Source organism: Anastrepha ludens, chromosome 2 (genome assembly GCF_028408465.1).
Source record: "Anastrepha ludens isolate Willacy chromosome 2, idAnaLude1.1, whole genome shotgun sequence".
Classification (NCBI taxonomy): domain Eukaryota; kingdom Metazoa; phylum Arthropoda; class Insecta; order Diptera; family Tephritidae; genus Anastrepha; species Anastrepha ludens.
Window position 1 is genome coordinate 143154664 of NC_071498.1, and position 20870 is coordinate 143175533.

The 20870-nt window shown below is 35.5% G+C and overlaps 1 long non-coding RNA gene across 1 annotated transcript; it reads right to left on the reverse strand.

Moving 5' to 3' along the window:
- Positions 1-1072: 1072 nt before the first annotated feature.
- On the reverse strand, positions 1073-20406 carry LOC128855475 (uncharacterized). Its single transcript, XR_008453723.1, has 3 exons — positions 20277-20406; positions 4277-4356; positions 1073-1896 (listed from the first exon to the last, which is right to left on the reverse strand). It is a non-coding gene; the product is annotated as an uncharacterized LOC128855475 (long non-coding RNA).
- Between the last annotated feature and the right edge of the window lie 464 nt (positions 20407-20870).

Here is a 20870-nt window from a genome sequence, read left to right on the forward strand (position 1 = left end):
TTTCTATGTCCTGGAACCCAAATTAGAGAAATGTTACCTGCACACCCAAGAGATCTGATCCCCTCCTTACAGAAGTTGGCTTATTTGGATCTGCTTTATGTCGTCGTCAGAGCTTTGATCGCAGCTTAACTGTCGGACAAAATGTTGATATATCCCACGCTTCCGCATTCTCCAAGCATTCTGCATGCCTAGCAGTATTCTGCAGTTCCCTAGCAGTATTCTGCAGTTTTAAGGAAATTAATAAATTGGCTTGTCACGGCCCTCAAACTCCAGTTTGCGAATAGAGAAATCTGGCAGAACATCCAAGAAATACGGTGTTAACTGCCTAAAAATGCTACCATGTGCCTTGAGAGATTGCCTCCAACCTGCTAACCTTTAACCTGATTGCACTTTGAGCAGCGATGAAAATAACGTGAAAGGCGATGGGAAGTAAGTGCAAAACGCCATTAAGCGCAGCATTACGACAAGTACTCCGGCCAATACAAACAATCGTTTGCATCCTCCCCCGTTTAGTGATATCATATTCCGAAGAGCTTCCAACCAAACTAGGCAATCTATGTAACGCTGGTCACATTACTTTTGGAGCAGATATCTAAAGAAGCGCCGCTCGATAGTAACCACCTATTCGCATACCCTCTCAAACCAACTCCTCTGATGCGTCTCTTCTTTCACTGACCGCCAAGAACGATAGATTACAATAAATAAATAAGAAGGAGAACAGTGTTGTTGGGAAAATCCGCTTTCGAATATCAATAAAAATGAAAAACAAGGCACAAATAAACTGAATACAAACATTCATTTATTACGTCATCAAATCAGCTGATCTGCCAAATCCATTGAGTGCAGTAAAGCGGTTCGCGGAAGTCACCACCTTCTGTATACTCTCCACTGTGACTGACCCCATTTAAATAGCACGTTTTTTATGCTACCGTTGGATCATAATTGACAGCACGTAAAGGTACACTGGCATTTTTTGATGTTTACACAAAAAAAAAATATTTGTAGAAAATTCAAATATTACAGATTTTTATACATTTTAAAATAAAAAAAATAAAATAAATATTCAAATAATTCAAAGCAAACAGAAAATCTATTCAATGAGACCAAAATGCTAACTGAATGAACGATCAGCAACAAAAACTATCTAAGCACATATCCGATATACCTATATACATAAGTGCGGTATTAAGCATGCTTTTGGCTTTGTTTGGCTTTTTTATTTTTTATTACTTTTTTTTTGTTTTTCCTATTTTATTTTTGGTTTTTGTGCATTTCTCATATTTTCAACAATTTAACAAATGTTTGATGCAACACTCACCTTCATTCACATAGCCGCCCTCCATCGTGCCGAAAGTGTACAACTTGTTGCCACGAATTTTGTTGTTGTTATTGCGATTCCAAATTTGATATATTTATGTGTTGTTAAATTTGTCTTTATTTGTATTTGCTTTGTTAAAATTGAAATATTTTTCTTAAAAACAGCTTTGATTATTTTAACAATTCCCGTTAAATAACAACAGCAACTCGAGTATATTTTTTCCGGCTGCTGTTTTTTTTCCTCACTCACAACACACTCAGCCGCAATACTCAGCAGCCACTTGGATTTTTGGATATTTCTTAACTGCTCGATGATTTTCACAAATGTGCCTTTCTTTCATTAGGAACGAAAGAGGAATTGAGAAAAAAACACAATTTTTTGTTTTCATCAAATATCTACAACATGCAATGTGTCGATGAGAACTCCCGCTTCCCACTTTCGCGGCAGTGCAGGCAGCTCTAAAATAAGCGCAAAGTGGCACACGTACGATCCAATTCAATCGAAGTAGGCGACAACGAAAAGTTCATTTCATTTGCATTTCACAAAATTTTCACTTAGGCTGCTTACTCGAGAAAACACTAAAAATAGGAACAAAAGGCAAAAAGAAACATGAAAAACACAAAAAAGAACAAAAAATAGCACAAAAGTTCGGGAATCAAGAGACAAATAATCAGGTTGTGGGCAGCAAATGCGGCACTGCGGCGGCGGCAGCATTCACAACAATTGCCTGTATGTACATCTTAAAAGTGCACAGTGTTACAGCTGTCGATTGAGATTGTTTCGCATCTGAAATAAGCTGCTTAAAGTGGGCTGCTTTTGTTTCAAATGCCTGCGGGCACTTGCAGTCGTGGCGAATCGCTTCATCGCCGGGATTATTTGCACAGAACGAACGAGCTATTGATTGAGCTTCCACATGCATGCATGTGAATAAAGAGGCATCCAGGCTGTGAAGAGCCGAAATGACATTCTAGTGCATGAACTGGTATTTGCAAGTGGCAAGAAGTGAAACTAGTCTGAGAGTGACTAAAATTGTACCAGTTGTGAAATAGACCAATTTCAATTTAATGAGAAACAAAAATTCTCCTACGTTTAATGTTTTTATTTTATATTTGCAGTTGCTTTCATTTAACTGCAGACTAAATTAAAAAATTAGTTAAACTTGTAATTTTTAAAATTGTAATCATATTAACAGCAAATTTAAAGGTAAGAAAAACAAATGTGTGCAACATTTTAATTCAAACTAAAGTATTTTTGAAACGGTCTTCCATAAATTTTGATTAACTTCTTCAATTTGTTCTGAACTGGTGATTTTTGCCACAGATTCGATACCAGATTTTCTGGTACCAGACTGATGCATGGGCTTACCAGTTGACTAAGTGATGTGGGTTGTTGCAGATGTTGTGTAGCTAACGAATCGGTAGTTGATGTAAGTCTAGTAGAAGGCTAGTCTTAGAGTGGCTAGTATTGGACTAGTTGCAAAATGCCCAATATCGGGTGTATACGAACCAAATATTCTGAATGCTTTAAATACTAAAAATGCATAAAATATGGATATAACGAACATAAAAGTTCATGGAGGCATTTATCTAATTCTTTTGTTCATTATGAGCTAGTCACTAACTGGTATTAGACTGGTGACATAGGCTTACGGAGCTCATTAGCTGAAGTATGTTGTGGCAGATGCGAAATAGCTAATAGTGTGATACTAGTCTGAGAGTAACTAGTATTGGACCAGTTACAGAATGACTAATTATAGGTGTACACAAAACAATTTCATTCTGAATGCTTTAAAAGTTGAAAATGAACGAAATATGAATTAGATGAACATAAAAGTTAATGGAGCTAATCCTCTGATTTTTGTGTTCATTATGAACTAGTCACTAACTGGTATCATACTGGTGGCATAGGCTTACGGAGTTCATTAACTGAAGTAAACTGTACCAGATGCTGAGTAGCTCATGAACTGGTGTTTGATGGAAGTCCGATGAAAGGCTAGTCTGGAAGTAATTAGTATAAGAACAGTTGCAAAATCATCAATTATAAGTGCATACAAATCAAATATTCTGAATGCATTAAATGTTAAAAATTCATGGAAGACGGATTGGATAAACTTAAAAGTTTACGGATACACCCCTGCTGATTGTTTTGTTCATTATGAACTAGTCACTAACTGGTATCAGACTGATGGGATGGAGTTACTAATTGATTAGTTGAAGTAAGTTAATGCCAATGCTGCGTAGCTCATGAACTGGTGTTTGATGGAAGTAGTCAAACTGGTCTAAGAGTGCCTAGTATTGGACCAGTTTCAAAATTACCACTTATAAGTGCAAACAATCCAAATATTTTGAATGTCTTATATGTTAAATATCCACGAACTACGAGTTAGATAAACATACAAGTTGACGGAGACACTAATCGGATTTTTCGTTCATTATGAACCAGTTTAGTAACTGGTGTCAAACTGGTGCATGGTAAGAACTACTTAGTGGATTTGTCTGCAGGGCCCTAGTTACATTTATGTAGATGCTTGCATGAGCATTTGTAGCAGTTTGTTGTTGCAATTTTTGCCGTGCCGGTGGTTGTTGACTTTTCTACGTTTCTTCTGCTTGATTTGTTCTCTGATTCGTATATTCCTATGTTACTCAGTTCACTTAAATCTTAAACAGGCATAACCCAACAGACTACCAAGACAAAAAAAAAACACTTTAATAGAAAATTAAAAAATTAATATCCTCTTAGCCGTTTGTAATGGGCCAATGTAATTTGCCGCTCGCTTATTATTTTTACTTTTACGATTGCTTTATCCTGTTTTTATTGCCACACTTTATTGCATGCAGTGTTTGCATCTTCATATGTTTTACTTCAACAACATAAATCGTATATATAGAGATAGACAAAGATTTATGGTTCAGGATGTGCGCGAATAGTATACTTTTTCATCACAGCTCATACACAAACCCGTAAGTTTTATTGAGATCATCCATCATTCGATTTAAGTGCATTTATTTCCCTAAGACGTGGTCAATAAGTTGAAAAACCTGTAATGAAAAAAAGAAACAAATTGATTATTAGATTTAGTATTGTTTACTTGCAATAGTATTGTAATAAAAATTATAAAAAAACGTGGGCATAAATTATTATTTTGTCAACTTAATGAAACTCTATATTGAAACCAAACCGCAGAGCTTAGAAAAAATAACGAATATACAAACGAAATTGAAATATTGAAAGGCGTTAGACAGGGGTGCGCGCTTATTGTCACCCCTTTTATTCAATAATTACTCTGAAGCATTTTTTTAGGAAGCACTTCGTAATGCGCAATAAATCATCCAAGTAAATGCTGTGGCTATTAACAACATCAGGTATGCTGATGATACGACACTTGTCGCGGGCAGTATGAAAGATATACAAAGCCTTTTACTTAAGGTTGGTGAATATAGCAATAAATACGGCCTCAAACTCAATGTCATTAAGTCAAAATGCATGGCTGTATGTAGAAAAAATATTTACAATAATTGAACTTTATCAATGCAAGGTGAACCCATAGAAAGAGTATCCAAATTTAGATGCCTTGGATGGATTAATAAGAACTGGGGCTGCACCGAAGTAATTAAGAATGAAACTAAGACACGAATAGAAATGGCAAGATCAGCATTCTGCAAATATAAAAAAGTGCTCTGAAGTCATGAAATTAACATGCAGTGAAACATTCGATTCGTCAAATGCTACGTATGAGCAGTACTTTTGTATGCCATGCAGATATGGGCCCTTAAAGTGGATGACATGACATGACAGGATAGAAAGAAGCCTTTGAAATGTGGATATACAGGCGAATATTAAAAATCTCATGGACTGATTACGTTTCCAATAGTGCAGTTTTTCGCCGAATAAACCGGAGTAGGCAGCTTCTCATGACGGTGAAGCGAAGGAAGACAGCTTACTTAGGTCACATTCTACTAAATCACAAATACAAAACGTGTCAACTGGAAGTCCTGGAAGGTAAAATAGAAGGAAGACGAAGTATTGGATGAAAACAAATATCATGGCTGCGTAATATTAGTCACTGGATAGGCATAGGAAAGCATCAGAGAGTTGTAGAATGTGGCAAGAGACAGAGAAGATTTTAACGAAATCACCAACCACATAACTCAAAGTTTCTAACTCTGTATAAAAGTGAAAATATAAAAAAAAAAATTGCATCAAGTTTTCTAATTTTTATTTAGACTTTTTAGAAACATTCAGAATATGCAGTTTTATAGTCCGTTCGATTTTGGTTTAATACTGTGCAAGTCTGAAGTGGCTAAAAATTTGCATGGATTTGTGATCACTCTCTTTGTTGACAGTATTACACCCCCCAAATAATGAATGTACGATTTTTTTTTTTTTTCGAGATTTAACGGGCTTCTAAACTATTTCCATACCTAGAATTTTTAGAAAAAATTTAGGTATTTTTTCTTTAATAACACTGCGTTACAAAAACGAATTTTTTTTCTGTCCTATGAACCAAATATCCTTTTTCGCAAAGGGGAGAAAAAATAAAAATACACGTGTATCGGCGATTTTCATGTACACGTCAGAATTTTTTTTTTTAAATTTTCGGCATAACTTGAAGTAAAATTTTTAATGTCACAATTTTTAATTTTAATATAATAAAATTAATAAAAAAATTCGGGGTTTTATATCTCTATTGTAATGCGGAGTGAAATACCTTTCTTTTGATACCCACATCGGCATATCTCATGCAATTTTTTTTTTTAATTTCGAACAGGTGGCAACCCTGTGAAACATTGTCAGTGGCAACACCTAGGTGAAAAGTCTAGAAATGCGATACACTATCTATGTGCCCAATTTCATTCAAATCCGTTAAGCTAATCCTGAGATCGTGTGGCTATATAGATATGCATACAAGAATTGCTCGTTTAAAGTTATAAAATACAAAATTGTACAAAAATTGTGATGTGTACATGAAAATCGCCGATACACGTTTATTTTTATTTTTTATCCCCTTTCCGAAAAAGTATATTTGGTTCATAGGACACAATGTGTGTAACGCGGTGTAGTAGTCTGAATTTTTGATGAAGTTTTTTATATGGTTGTATGGTTATAGTATCAAATATATTTTTATAAAAAAATAAAATAAAAAAGTCAAAACTTTGCTATTATTCTGAGTGCCTCTGTATGTATAGAACTTTTCCTAATATTCCATATTTCTTTAGTTATATTATAATAATTAAATTAAATCAGTAATCGATTGTGTGAGTGCTGTTTATGGCCGGTTCAAAAAAAGCAATTTTAAATGTAAACAAATAGACAATGGACAAAAGTCCAAATAAAGATTTCCATCACTAAAATTTACTTCCCTTATTATTTGAAAGTAAAATTGGGTGATGCATTTTGCGCCACCCTGTATATAATAAGAAGTAGTATTAATAGTAGTGGTATTTGATTTATTTTATTATTTTCGCATCTTATTTCCCATTATATATATATATATAATTGACGCGTACACCCATTTTGCGTGTTTGGCCGAGCTCCTCCTCCTATTTGTGGTGTGCGTCTTGATGTTGTTCCACAAATGGAACAAATGGAGGGGCCTACAGTTTCAAGCCGACTACGAACGGGAGATATTTTCTATGAGGAGCTTTTTCAAGGCAGAAATAGTGTGAACTCCGAATGGTAGTCACGCACCAACCCATTCGGCTACGGCGGCAGCCATAATTTCCCATTAGGCACCATTAAATTAACTTCTCTTATAGCATCTCATCATTCTAGTTAAACAGTGCCCTTTTTAGAGGTATACAACTTTTATTTAAATAAACTCACAATTATGAATGAAATGAGCAAATTCAGATAACAGTCCCCAGTCATTATTATCGGCTCTTTTGTCAGCTGCGCTCATCTGGGTTAATGCACTAAATATAAATTCGCAAGTAGCAAAATTAGTATCTATTTATTGGCTTATATATATTTTCCTTTATTCCTATAAGAAACACAGGGACATTGGGTTCGTTAATCGGTTTATATTTAGAACGAGCATGATTAGCGCACTGCGTTCGAGTAAGTACTTTACTTTAAGTTTCGGTTTCCACGCAATTTCCGATGAGGCTTCCTTCGTCATCGCTGATCTAATCACAGTCGAAATGAAAAAGTTCTATATAAGATTTTCTGCCTATTATAAAGGCTTTTCCAATAATAGCTATTATTTTGATATTCAATCAATGGTTTCGTTGCTTGTGCGGCTTGTTGAAAATAAACGTTGTCCAGATCAATACCATCCATTTCCGGCCATAAAAAATCGTTAATTATCTATCGATAGTGCAATCCCTTCAACGTAACTGTTGATTCAGCTTCATTTTCGAAATATTAAGGTTCAATGACTCCGCCGGACCATAAACCGCACCAAACAGTCACACGTTGAGGATAGAGAGGCTTTTCAACAATAACTCTTGGATTTTCTGAGCCCCAGCTCTAACAATTTCGCTTGTTGACGAAGCCACCGAGATGGAAGTGGGCCTCATCACTCAAGATGATATTTCGATGGGACTCCGGATCATTTTCATGCATTTCAACGACCCAATCAGCAAAGACACGACGTTGTTGATGATCGGCCGGTTTGAGTTCTTGTGTTAACTGGACTTTATAAGCCTTAAGACCCAAATCTTTATGTAAAATACGGTGTAATGACGTTTGGGGAATGCCTAATTCCAAAGAACGACGAGGAATGGACAAACCTGGATTTTTTTCAACACTTTTGCCTAGAAGAGCAATATTTTCGGCTGTTCTTGAGCGACGTGCATGGGTTTTATTCTTCACATCACTAACTTGTCCCAACAGTTCGAATTTGTACATCAATTTCTGTATTGCGGTCCGAGAAGGTGCTTCACGATAATCCAAAAAAGTTCGAGTTTACGAACCGTCTCTGCCAAATTTTCACCATTTTTATAGCGAATTTAATAATTTTAATGCGTTATTTAAGCGTGTATCGTTCCATTTTTGTTAATGGCGAGGTTTCTACTTGTCAAACATGAAAAAACAAAACAGCTTCAAAAGTGATATATACCGAAATAGCGGACTATTCCTGTTATTGGAAAACCCTTAGATACTACTAAGTACTAAGTATAAATACTAGACTTGAAAGGAGCCGTGGAGAAACTAACTTTTACTTAACGCAGTTTCTCTTCAACTTGTAATTGCCAGGCGAGCGGTAACTGCTATTAGAAAAAATACCTTTTCCTATCATCACCTTTTAACGAATATTAATTACGCAAAAATCTGCTTAGCTACGATCTGTCAGCATTCTAAAAGCAAAAAAACACATCCATTATTCCGTTATTTACAAGTGTATTCAAGTATTGAAAACAATCCAAGAGGAATTTGTAAGAGTATAGGCCCCACTCATATCAAATTATTTCATCTTAAATATGCACATTTCAAATATATACCCATTGAATATGAGTATGTTTTTTATGATGCCTCATCCCAATCTGTCCCCGCCCATCCCCTGAACGACCCCACTTTTGACAGCCCGATGTATCTTATCGCCCGATGAGCCCTTGTTGTTCACATTTCAAGCGAAAATAAAATCTCTGCATACTCTACTGGTGCCTAAATGCATGTATGGATAAGTGTGCATTGTGTATCTGCCAACCGAGTAGTTTGAGATTTATTGTTGTTTGCAGGGCAATAGTAAACTCTAGCCAACACTAGTCACCTACCGCCAGCCTCTACCAGCACTCGTTAGTGCCATTGCCAGCAGTGCGCCTGTGTGATGGTGGTGGAAAAACGTCTAAAATTAGCAATGCTTGCACTTTAACTGCAGCAGCAAAATGAAATGACAGAAATTCGCGTTTTGCATATTTGCATCTGAAATATGCATGGACGCATAGTGGCCTGGTGCATTCGTAAATTCAAATTCAAGCACTTTTGTGTTCGTAAACAAGTTGTAATGTTCCCGAGTGTGCCTTGACATTTGAGCGCTGCATTTTTTGTTCTTGTGCGAAATTTTAATGAGCCACAAAATGAAACAAGTTCAGCGAAATGGGATTTATGCACGTACTGGCAAGGCATGCCTACTTATAAACATCCGGCAACTATGCGCTACTTTGTATAATATATATGTTGTATGTATGTACATTTGTATAACTGAATGCAGTGGCGACAGCAGCCAGTCAAATAGTCAATGCTGTCAAATAGCCAGCGACACCATGCCTTTTACAAAAACAAAAAAATGCATATCGAAATGCTAAATGAAGGTCCAAGCTGTGGCCGGCTGGCGTCTCGAGATGCGTGATGACGCTTGGGCATGAGTTGTCAGGCGAATTGTAAGCAAAAATGTGCAAGCATATGTAAATATGTGTAAACTACGAGTATTTCAATAAGGTCGTTCGATTTTGAAATGCCAATGAAAGAAGTTGTGTGTGAGATATCCACTCAATGCCTTTATTTGAAACAACATTTTATGGCATACCAAATGTCCGCTGCGTCCTTCCTTCTTTGCATGCAATCGAAAGATATAAATTTCTATGACTTGTTTGCATTAATCTCACTGAATTCACTATATATGGACTTTGAGAGCACCAACGCTTTTAATCGCATGTCCTCGGTGGGCAGCTTACGTTGCTATTCCACGATTTGAGCTCGCACCAATTTTCAGTGAGAGACATGGACTTAAGTTACATAAAGATGAGCAAAGACGTGAGTTCACTAATTTGTAAAGTTGAGGCCGAAGAATGAATCATTTTTGACGTCGAATATGCTATGGGAGGCTTTGGGATTACTACTTAAATTTAAGCAGTCGCAATACAATACCAGAATTTGGATACCAAATGACAGCAAATGACCAAATAAGGGATTGAAATTTCATTTAAACCGCGTTGCCACCTATTTTTAATAGAATAAGAAAAATTGAATCAGATATTACTACAAAATACAATACCAATTTGTCTCAAAATTTGTCGTTGACAAGATGACATTTCACACTAAAAAAAATATTTTGCTGTTTTTGTTTGTTCCATTCAGTTGTGAGTTACAGGGTGTTAACGATGGAAGTCAACAAAGAGAAAATTCGGTACATTTTACAGTTTTTCTTTGATAAAGGCAAAAATGTAACCCTGGTGAAATGAAATTGTGAATGGTGTTTATGACGCCGTTACTGTAAGAGCCAATTACGAGCAATTTTGCATTTGTCTATTCCGTTTGGGCATTTTGAATGCTAAAGAAAATGGCGATAAAATCACAGAAATAATCGAACTTAACCGTTAGTGTTAGTAGTCGTAGCATCGCCCATGAGCTAAAGATTTGCCATAAAATTGTATGCAGAAGTAAAGGCCGCCGTAGCCGAATGGGTTGGTGCGTGATTATCATTCGCAATTCACAGAGAGAACGTCGGTTCGAATCTCGGTGAAACCAAAATTAATAAAAAACATGGCAAACCTCCGAGTGTATTTCTGCCATGAAAAAGCTCCTCATAAAAATATCTGCCGTTCGGAGTGGGCTTGAAACTGTAGATCCCTCCATTTGTGGAGCAACATCAAGACGCACACCACAAATATAGGAGGAGGAGCTCGGCCAAACACCCAAAAAGGGTATACGCGCCAATTATTATTATTATTAAGTGAGGGAAATCTTTATTTTGACCTTCACGACCTCCATTGCTTGTCAGTTTGTATACAGCAGCTGCTTTGCCCACGAATATCAAATCAAAATCAAAAACTACAATATAAATATTCCGATAGAGTGATTAATTTTGCGTCATCTCATACATATACATAAAGTTAGTAACATAAATAAGTATACAGGAGCCTGATTTATGGAATTGTTTGACACTAACGTTTTCCTTAATATGTAATCAAAATATTTTACACATGGTAATTGTGTACTGGGATAAGCTTTCATGTGCGCCTTTATTTAGCTGTAAATTTTAGGTACTGTTATCCACGCTTTGCTTTGTCTTTGATGCCAGCGAAATTTATGTCACAAAAGTTAGTATGCAGGAAACGGTTGATCAGTTAGCATACCATTTATTTTTACATATTGATTAAAAAAGTTAAAGCTATTAAAAGGAAATAATTAAAAATTTAGGGAAGTACGTTTTGTATTAATTTTTGCGACATTTTTAGTAATGACACCAAGAGGAAAAGAGCTTTCTGATGATTTAAAAAAACTGATTATAAAATATCACAAGAAACATAAATCATTGCCAGAAATCGGTCGTTTGATAGATAGGAGTTTTTCTACAGTTCAAGTATATTAAATAAATATAAAAGTGCGGGAAGCACCACTAATAAAGAGCGTTGTGGGCGTCCGCCGCTCTTAAGTCCCAGAAAAAAAAGCTTAGTCGGAAAAAGCTAGTACGGAAAGTCAGGACAAACCCCAAAATTAGAGCCCCCAAATTGAAATCTGAAGTTGAAAATAAGACTGGAAAACAATTTAGCACCCAAACTATTTGCCGGGTTTTGCATAGTGCTGGTTATCATGGGCGCAATGTTAGGAAAAAGCCCTTCGTGAGTAGTGTCAATCGGAGTAAACTGATTTTATTCGCAAAAGTCAAATCGAACCAAGTCATATTTTCTGATGAGTGTAAGTTCAGTATATGTGGATCTAATGGCCGTGAAAAAGTTTGGAGAAAAGTTAACGCGGAATTGGATCCAAACAATATGACCGGCACTGTGAAGCATGGAGGGGGCTCTGTGATGGTTTCAGGATGTATGGCTGCGAACAGGGTTGGAAACTTGGTATTTATCGAAAATATTATGGAGCGATATGGTTATTTAAATATTTTGAAAAATAATTTAAAAGAAAGCCTACGAAATTAGGCCTTGAAGGAACGTTTATCTTCCAGCAGGATAGTGACCCCAAGCACACATCCAACATTGTAAGAGAGTGGCTGTTATACAATGTGCGAAAACAGCTGAAAACACCGCCACAGTCCCCGGATACCAACCCAATCGAACATTTATGGGAACATTTAAAGCGACAAATACGAAAACATCCGATTAGAAATAAGGAACAACTGAAAAACGTCCTGCAAGAGGAATGGAATAAAATACCACCAGCTGTAACTGAAAACTTGGCGAAATCAATGCCATCACGACTTAAAGCGATTGTAAAGTCTAATGGTTATCCTACCAAATACTAGGATTTGATTTTAATTATGTTTTTGATTTCACAAATTAATAATATGATGAACTGTATACTTACTTTTGAGACATGAATTTTGATTAAGTTTAATATGAAAAGCTATAATTTTGATCCTTTTTAAAATTTTGCCATTATTTGGATTAAAAATAATTTTTGTATTTCATTCATTTAAGTAAAACACAAGGTTGTTTGAAGGAATCGATTGGGGGAAAATTGAAAACGTGTCCGGTGTATACTTACTTCTGTTACTAACTGTATGTACATATGTATGACTTTATTAGAGATCCCCATTTTCTTACTTTTTTATATTCAAACAACTTTTAGGTAGTACATTTTTGAAGTTTCTTTAGTGTAATAATTTAAGATTTTTTGTATATTCTTTGAGACTTCAAACACGTGACCGAAAAATGTACACAACTCATTAGCTTAATCACACATTTGCTTCTGAAGAATCCCTATGTAAACAAAAGGTGCTAAAAAATAAAAATTTTCGCTGAGTGATATGTTGTGTTTATTTCCACTAATACCGGCGTTTGCTATACAGTTTGTGCTTATTTTTTATTACTATTTGTAGTTTAACCCTGAAGGTGATGAGGTACTTGGGCACCAAGTTCGATGGTAGCAAAATATTTTTTCAAAATTTGTTGAGAAATGCAGAATGGTGTACATATTTATTCCCGATATCAAAAAGACGTTTCGAGTGGCAGTTGCATATGAGAACTTACTACAAAAGGAGGGGGAAATTTAAACAATATTCCATATCATAAGTGCTATCTTATGAAAAATGTACAGTTGAAAAGCGCTCTAAATCTCGCGATGTTCATAGAGAACTTTTTTTTTCTTTCCGTGAGAGTTTCGTACTAGTCTTTAACAGCGTAGTAGAGATCGACTAAATTGCGGTATGGGATTCGGGCATACAAATTCATTTCTTTTTCGGCCAAAAATTACCGAACGTTGCTTTACATTTTTTTTTTTTTTCAAATAATGTATGGTATAAACTTTAATTTTTTTAGTCTGCCATTACAGTTAAATTTTTTTTTTATATTGTATTTTTCTTGAAATAAAATGCATGTCCTGGCTCTAATGAAGTTTTGAGTTTTATTCACTAGACTGCACTCATAAAAGCATGGACTCATAAAAGTGCGATAGATTTTCGCTTTTTGCTAAAAATTTCTATTAACTTTTGGTTTTTATAAAATTGTCTTAATACCGGCATCATTTTCTTTTAAAAACTGAGCTTTAAAATGACTTGAGTCCCCTGTTCCCTTCTATAATTCTCGGCTAAAGTTAATTAATTTAAACTTTCTAAAAGAGAGACAGACAGACCTTTCACTTTCGTTGATTTTCAGTGTAGTTAATGGCATCGCCGACTATCCAGATCTACTTGAACGGATAAGCTTTAAAGTTCCATAAAGAAGTCCTTCCAATTTTTACCATTTTTATGGGGAAAACGTTAAGACCAAATTTGTGAGTAATGCACCTAATTTCTCATCCAATACCGGCCTGCTTGATTTCGTTTTATCTGCATCTAATTTTGTTAAAAATTTTAATTTAGTTACTTAATATTGTATTTATATTGATTGCTAATTTTACAGTTGCCAAATACTATACCAAATGATATACTTTTCGTTACATTTTTGTCTAGTCCCTGAGGTAATTATACTGTCGATTATTGAAATAAATAAATAATTTAAATTAAATATCTACATGTACCTATTGAGCTCTGCAGATCAGCTCTTTACAGCTACACAACAGCTTATTAAGCAGAAATGCCTTTAATAATTTTCTTTCATTACCCTCAATTTTGAGTTTTAAAAAAATTGCACTCTCACTAAGCAGTCAACATTGGGTTTCGGTGGAATTTTCTTTGTATACAATATCAAAATTTAGAAAAAAATTTAGCAAAAAGCCGCAATTTCGCTATTTTTTCTTCTTGATAGTATGAAAGATAACCCGAATGTCTGTGAAATATTGAAAATTGTTGCAGCTTTTACTAAGTGACTCTTGGTTCACATGTGCGGTTAAAGCGCCTTAAGCATTTAACAGTAGGTAGTAGTTAACAAAAAAGTGCTGTAAACTTACATAAAGGCTGTAAATTTACATTGAACACTCGATTGCAGAACGAAATGAGCCGACGAAGCTGGTGCCTAAAACTTCAAACGGTGTTCACAGAAGTATGAAAAAACAAAATTAGCTAATACTACTATTTTCTAATTAAATAGTAACAGCTTTGCTTCCTTTCTAAGTTAGTATTTTTCACACACCTGTATATTCTGCTATCAAAACCGATTTGTGTATCAACTCTCGCATTTTATGCTTAAAATTAAGCTGTTTTAATAACTGGAAAGTCACGATAATAGGCGTTTGAGAATATCTAACGCGCAGCACTGCATAAACGTGAAATACGTCTAGTAACTAGTCATTCCATTGAGCAAATGGTTTTTTTTTTCATTAACTTGAGGGTTAAAATTCCGCAGTTCATTCTATGAAAACTCGCTATCTACAAGGCACACTCAAAATATCAAACAAAAATAGTACTGCGATACATATTCACTAAAATATTATGCAAATAAATTGCAAATTAAGTTGTCTCAGCACAAATCGTCTATTCATATCCAAATGCGCGCCCATAGTAACACTGGAGTTGGTATGATTTACATTTTTTTTACATACTGCTGTGTAAATACATACTTATATATAAATAGCATATATTTTATGACGTCAACCTTTTGGTAAACACTTTTGTTTTACTTTACTATGTTTTTACTTTCAGTCGCTGATATTTGGGAAAATTAAATTAAATATGTAAATTATCTCTACAAATTTATGAACTCGTTTAGTTACAATGTATGTAAAATAGCGAGTAAATAACGGTGAATATCATAAAGTGGTTTGCATGTATGTATGTACTTAGGTGGTTTTATGATTATCTAAATTTGTTGCCAGAGAGGAAAGACTTTGAAATATTATTTACAAATGTGAAATGTAGCTATTATTATTCATGTGTAAGAATGAAAAATGTAGTGCTCGTAGTACATTTCCATATGCGCTGAGAGATTTCTTACAAAAACATGTGGATACTTATGGTAAAGTCGTCATTGCCACTCACAAACAATCTTCCAGCGAAACTTAGAGTTCTTGTATGCCCAAATTTACAAATTTGTCTGTTTTTATCAGTTTTGTGGCTCTGAGCTTAATAGTCTCAAGTTGATATTTTTTGATTTTTCCAAAGCATTTGACACAGTCACGCACAAAATAATTCTGTGGAAACTTAAAAGCCTACCCTTCCACACGGTTTTCCTATTATGGCTGAAATAATACCTGTCAAATAGAATCTTAATTGATGAAATATATTAGGAAATGATAAATCTCATACATTTGCGTCAACTTCTGGTGTATAACAAGGTGGCATTCTTGGTCCTATCTTTTTTATATTTTTCACTTATGACATTGGTTGTTGTTTCAAATATTCTAAATATTTACACTATGCAGAAGATTTCAAATTTTTTCGATTGATTGGGCTATGCGAAACAAACTTTGCCTTAATAGTAATATAAAACATAGGCTGAAAACTCCGGGGCCTAACATATACCTAGTTTGATTGCATTCACCTCTTTTCCGTTAGTACAAACCTTAAAAAGACAGCTGTTAAAATTTTTTGATATTCTATTTATTAGTTCGTGAGTTATTCGGCTAAGAGCGATGCTACTTTTGTTATTTTCAAAAGAATGGAATAAAAAGAATTTTGTGTTTCAATTTTACACTGTTTCTTGATGGTAAAGGATACTGCGAAATGAACAATGGCTTGAAAAGTTTTATGGGGACTCCACTCATCGTCCGCATCAGAAACAACATTAAATGGTTTGCTGACTTCAAACATTGTCGTAGAGACACAGCTGAGGCACAATACAGTGGACGTCCAAATGAGGCACAAATAACACCAGAAAACATCAAAAAAATCACAAACTCGTTTTTATTGATCGAAAAGTGAAGTTGCGTGAGTTAGCTGACATCGTAAAGATATGAAAAGAAGTGTTGACTTTATATTGCATGAGCATTTGCTTATGAAAAAGCTCTGTTCAAAGTGGGTGCCGCGTTTTACTCACTGCTTTATTTCATCAAGACCACGCACCGTGTCACAAGTCAATCAAAAAATTGGCAAAACAACTACATGAATTGAACTTCAAATTGCTCCCACATCCAACGTATTCGGCAGATTTGACTCCCAGTGAGCACTGGCTGTTCGCACACCTAAAAAAAATGTTCGTAGGTAAGAAATTTCACTCGAATGAAGAGGTTATCGCTGAAACTGAGACCTATTTTGAGGCAAAGGATAAATCGTTCTAAAATAGTGATAGTGAAATCTTAGAGCGGCGCTAGACTGATTGCGTTGCTTTTCGTGGAGATTACGTTGATGAATAAACCTAATTTCGAACAAAAAAAAACGTGTTTTCAACCGATGTGTTATGTTATAAGATTTTGATTTCCAAGTGTCAACTTATTACGTTTCAAATGTAACTCTTGTGTTAGTAAAAGAAACTCGTGCCCTAGATACTATTTTTGACTCGTCTTTCACGTTCGTTATTCCCATTAACTCGGTTATTCCAAAAATTTATGCGGGCTTTTTAACTTTTTTTGCGATGCTATGCTAGTGGTTGTAACAACCCAATACTAGAATTTTTCTTTTAATTCTTTAGTCCATTGGAAGTTGGAGTATGCCTACGTCATCTGAATCCTATGCATTCCTCACATACTCTTAGAATTGGACGAGTTCAACGCAAGTTTGGACGTTTTGCCTTCAAGCATTTCACTTTTAAAGTCCCTTGCCCCCCTGCTTATCAATGTTTTGTTACTTGCAATCAAACGACTCCTTCAAACCTTTATATTCATTTACGATATAATATTCGGCATCCTTGACTGTGTAGGTCTATACGACCAATTAAGTTTCAGTGCTCTAAATAGAAGGTTTTACCCTCATAATCCATTTTATATTGAAGTTCTCAGTTCTAATTATCTCAATTTCACCCCTCTTACAAGAAGCTTTGAAGAGTTTAATCTTGTTCTTGATTTTGCGATGACAAGGTATCTGTTTAGGTCACTCATTCACTCTTATTATTCATCTTATTATTCATAAGGTTAAGTAATCTTTTAAATCTAGTCAGTAAGGTTTGTTCCTATTAACATAAAAAATACATAAATAGGGAGAATGAACAAATAAATGTTTAAAAACTAAGGAAAATGAACAAGTGCCATCTTCTAAAAACAGCTATGAAAATGTTGCCGCGAAGAAAGAAAATTCGTAATTTTTCTTGACGCCAATGATTAAGAAATTTCCCGGTGTGGCAACTTCTTCTTCTCTTCTTAATTGGCGCTATAACCGCTTACGCGATTTTGGCCGAGTTTAACAAAGCGCGCCAGTCGTTTCTTTCTCGTGCTAACCGGCGCCAGTTGGACACACCAAAAGAAGCCAAGTCCTTCTCCACCTGATCTTTCCAACGCAGAGGAGGCCGCCCTCTTCCTCTGCTACCACCAGCTGGTACCGCATCGAATACTTTCAAAGCCGGAGCGTTTGTATCCATTCGGACGACATGACCCAGCCAACGTAGTCGCTGGATCTTTATTCGCTGCGCTATGTCTATGACGTCGTAAAGCTCATACAGCTCATCGTTCCATCGTCTGCGATATTCGCCGTTGCCAACGTGCAAAGGTCCAAAAATCTTACGCAGAATCTGTGGCAACTAAGTTTTGCGAATTATAATTCTGGAACTGAGCATCTGGAGAGGCGGCATTCTTTTAATTCCACTTTAATTTTGAAGTCGTACCTACGTTAAAGCTGAAAATGAGTGACTCACACTTTCAGGCACGTACTGCTCCCCGATTTCAGCGCATTCAGAGCGACTGAAGCAATTGGGTGCGACGGTAATCACTGTAAATGACAACTGGTTTTTGTCACGAAGCTGGTAAACCAAGTCAGACGTGAGTGGAATAGAGTGCAAGCAAGGCGTTCAACGAAATTTAGTATGTCCTACCCGCAGTTAAAGGCAATGTTGGCCTTTTCTTCCAACAGCCACGCCATTATTTATCGTGAATATGTTTGTGCCGGCCATATAGGGACTGGAGAGCTTTGCGTTGGCATGATATAGCGGCTGCGGGCATCTACTTTGCGTGGGCTACCCGAAACTCTCGAGAACGGCTGCATGCCGACAACGCGTAAGAGTTTTTGGCGTAAAAAGGAATTGCGACGTTGTAACATCCCTTTTTCTTATTTGGTGGATGTATCTCTTTGTAATTTTGTATATCTCATTTTCGGTTTCAATCCGTAGATCGAAGTAAGTACTTTGCCTACATAGGTATTTAGGTAGGTTTTTTCGAGCGTCTTAAGGGGGTGTTCTGGTCTAGACGCCTTAAATTTAGGTGTTTTTAAAACTACATAAGATAAAAAAAAAATTAATATAAAAACATTTTTACCATTCGTTTTTTAATGATTTTTATTAATTTTTGAAAAGTATAAAAAATAATTAGTAAAAACAAAAAAAAAATAAAAAAATCGCGGAGTGGGGGCTATATAAAAAACGGTGCTCCATGGTTGGCATGATTCCAACCCTTGTAGTGATCTAAAGCAAATAAATTAAATTCTTTATTAGTTAGGATGTCGCTATCGGATTACGCCAAATCAAAGAAAAAAATAATTCACAAAAAGGCGTCAACTTGAAAAAAAAAAGTTTTTTTAACCACTTTTTTTACCTTTTCATATTTTTTAAAAATACTTCAAACTTCATTTTTTCAAAATCCGAGGCAGGCGCGAGAGACAGATGTATAATAAAAAATTCTTATCAAACTTCAAAGCGATCGGTCAAGTAGAACTTCAGATATCATGACGGCCATCCAAAAAAAAGTAGTTTTGAAAAAATCGCGTTTGAAGTGTGAGCAACAATTCCAATAGAATAATTTAGATACAAAATGTTTTCTGGAAAGAACGAGTCCTCAAGTCGTCCGGTAACATCTGCCGTTCATTGTGCGATTCGCTCCACTCGGCCGGCTTAGACGCCACGTCATAAAATCCGCTGCATCTCCGAAAATAATTCGAATTTTGACAAACCCGTTGAAGGGCATATTTTTGAAGGTCTAAACTTTAAAAATACGCGAAAAAAATCGATTTTTTCAAGTTTCTAGGCCAGAATACCCCTTTAAGACTGTCGCGTTCGCATTGCAGCATTTGATTGAAGATGTCTGCTCCTTTACACAACCACAAACAAAGTTAAAGTGAGTCACACAACAAAAAAAAAATAAAATTAAGAAACAAACCAAATACATAAAAAAAATCTAAAATAAAATTCATGCATGTTTGTGTATTTTTAGTACAATCTCAGATTGTCTTTAACATGACTATCTGCTTGTTCTCATTTTGCACAGGAATGAATTTTAAAAACCTCAATTGGCACAAACATAGTGGGCTGACAGAACTATTTAACTTATTTCAATTGCCTTATGGAGTTCAAAATATCAGAATTGATTGAATGTCGCGACATAATTTAAAATATCTGAATACAAATTTTTCAATGTGAACAGAGATCACTTTCCATGCCGGCATGCAAATTTGGGGCGATTAAGGCAAGCACACACACACACGTACACTTAAAAAGTTAAGCATAGCTAAATTCGAGGAAATCAATAAAATCCAATAAAGAAGTAATTTTTAATAAATTTATCGCTATGAGTAATCAACAAAAAAGCGGAAATTATTAACACAAAGTGAGGGCGTTTGCGATTCAACCACTTTTTTCTATCACAAATACAAACAACTTTTTCAAACACCCACCCAAAAGTGTGCCGACGATTGATTGACAGTGCCAATGGGAAGACAAGCAGACAATACTTTGCCCCAACAACGCGAGCAACGACAACCGAACAATGACAAAGTCGCGATTAAACTGATAGCATTTGAATAAAAGTAATCGCGTTGAAGGAGTCTCCTAAAACAAACACACAATAACAACTTAGGTCAACAGAAAGTACAAAAAAACAAGAAGCAATACTTAAGTACACACTTACATACATACATATATACATATGTTTATGCTATTTACTTACGCATAGTGCCAAAAATACACAATCGTACAACAATTCAACGCGCCGTCACATTTAAGGAATATTTACATGTACACCTTCCTCGACTTGTATTGCTTTTATATGTAAGTGTAATAAGTCCAATAGTTGCGGGCATACTTTCAAGGGTCTACCATGAAACACATACATATATACAAATCTACAACAAAACTATCAAAGACATCGGCCAGTGGACATCGAAAGATAACGATCAGCCTGATCGTGAAAAATTGTCCGGTGATGTGAATTAAATAAAGTGGAATCGAGGGAAGTAGTTGGCGCACATCGATAAATTAACGCTTGATTT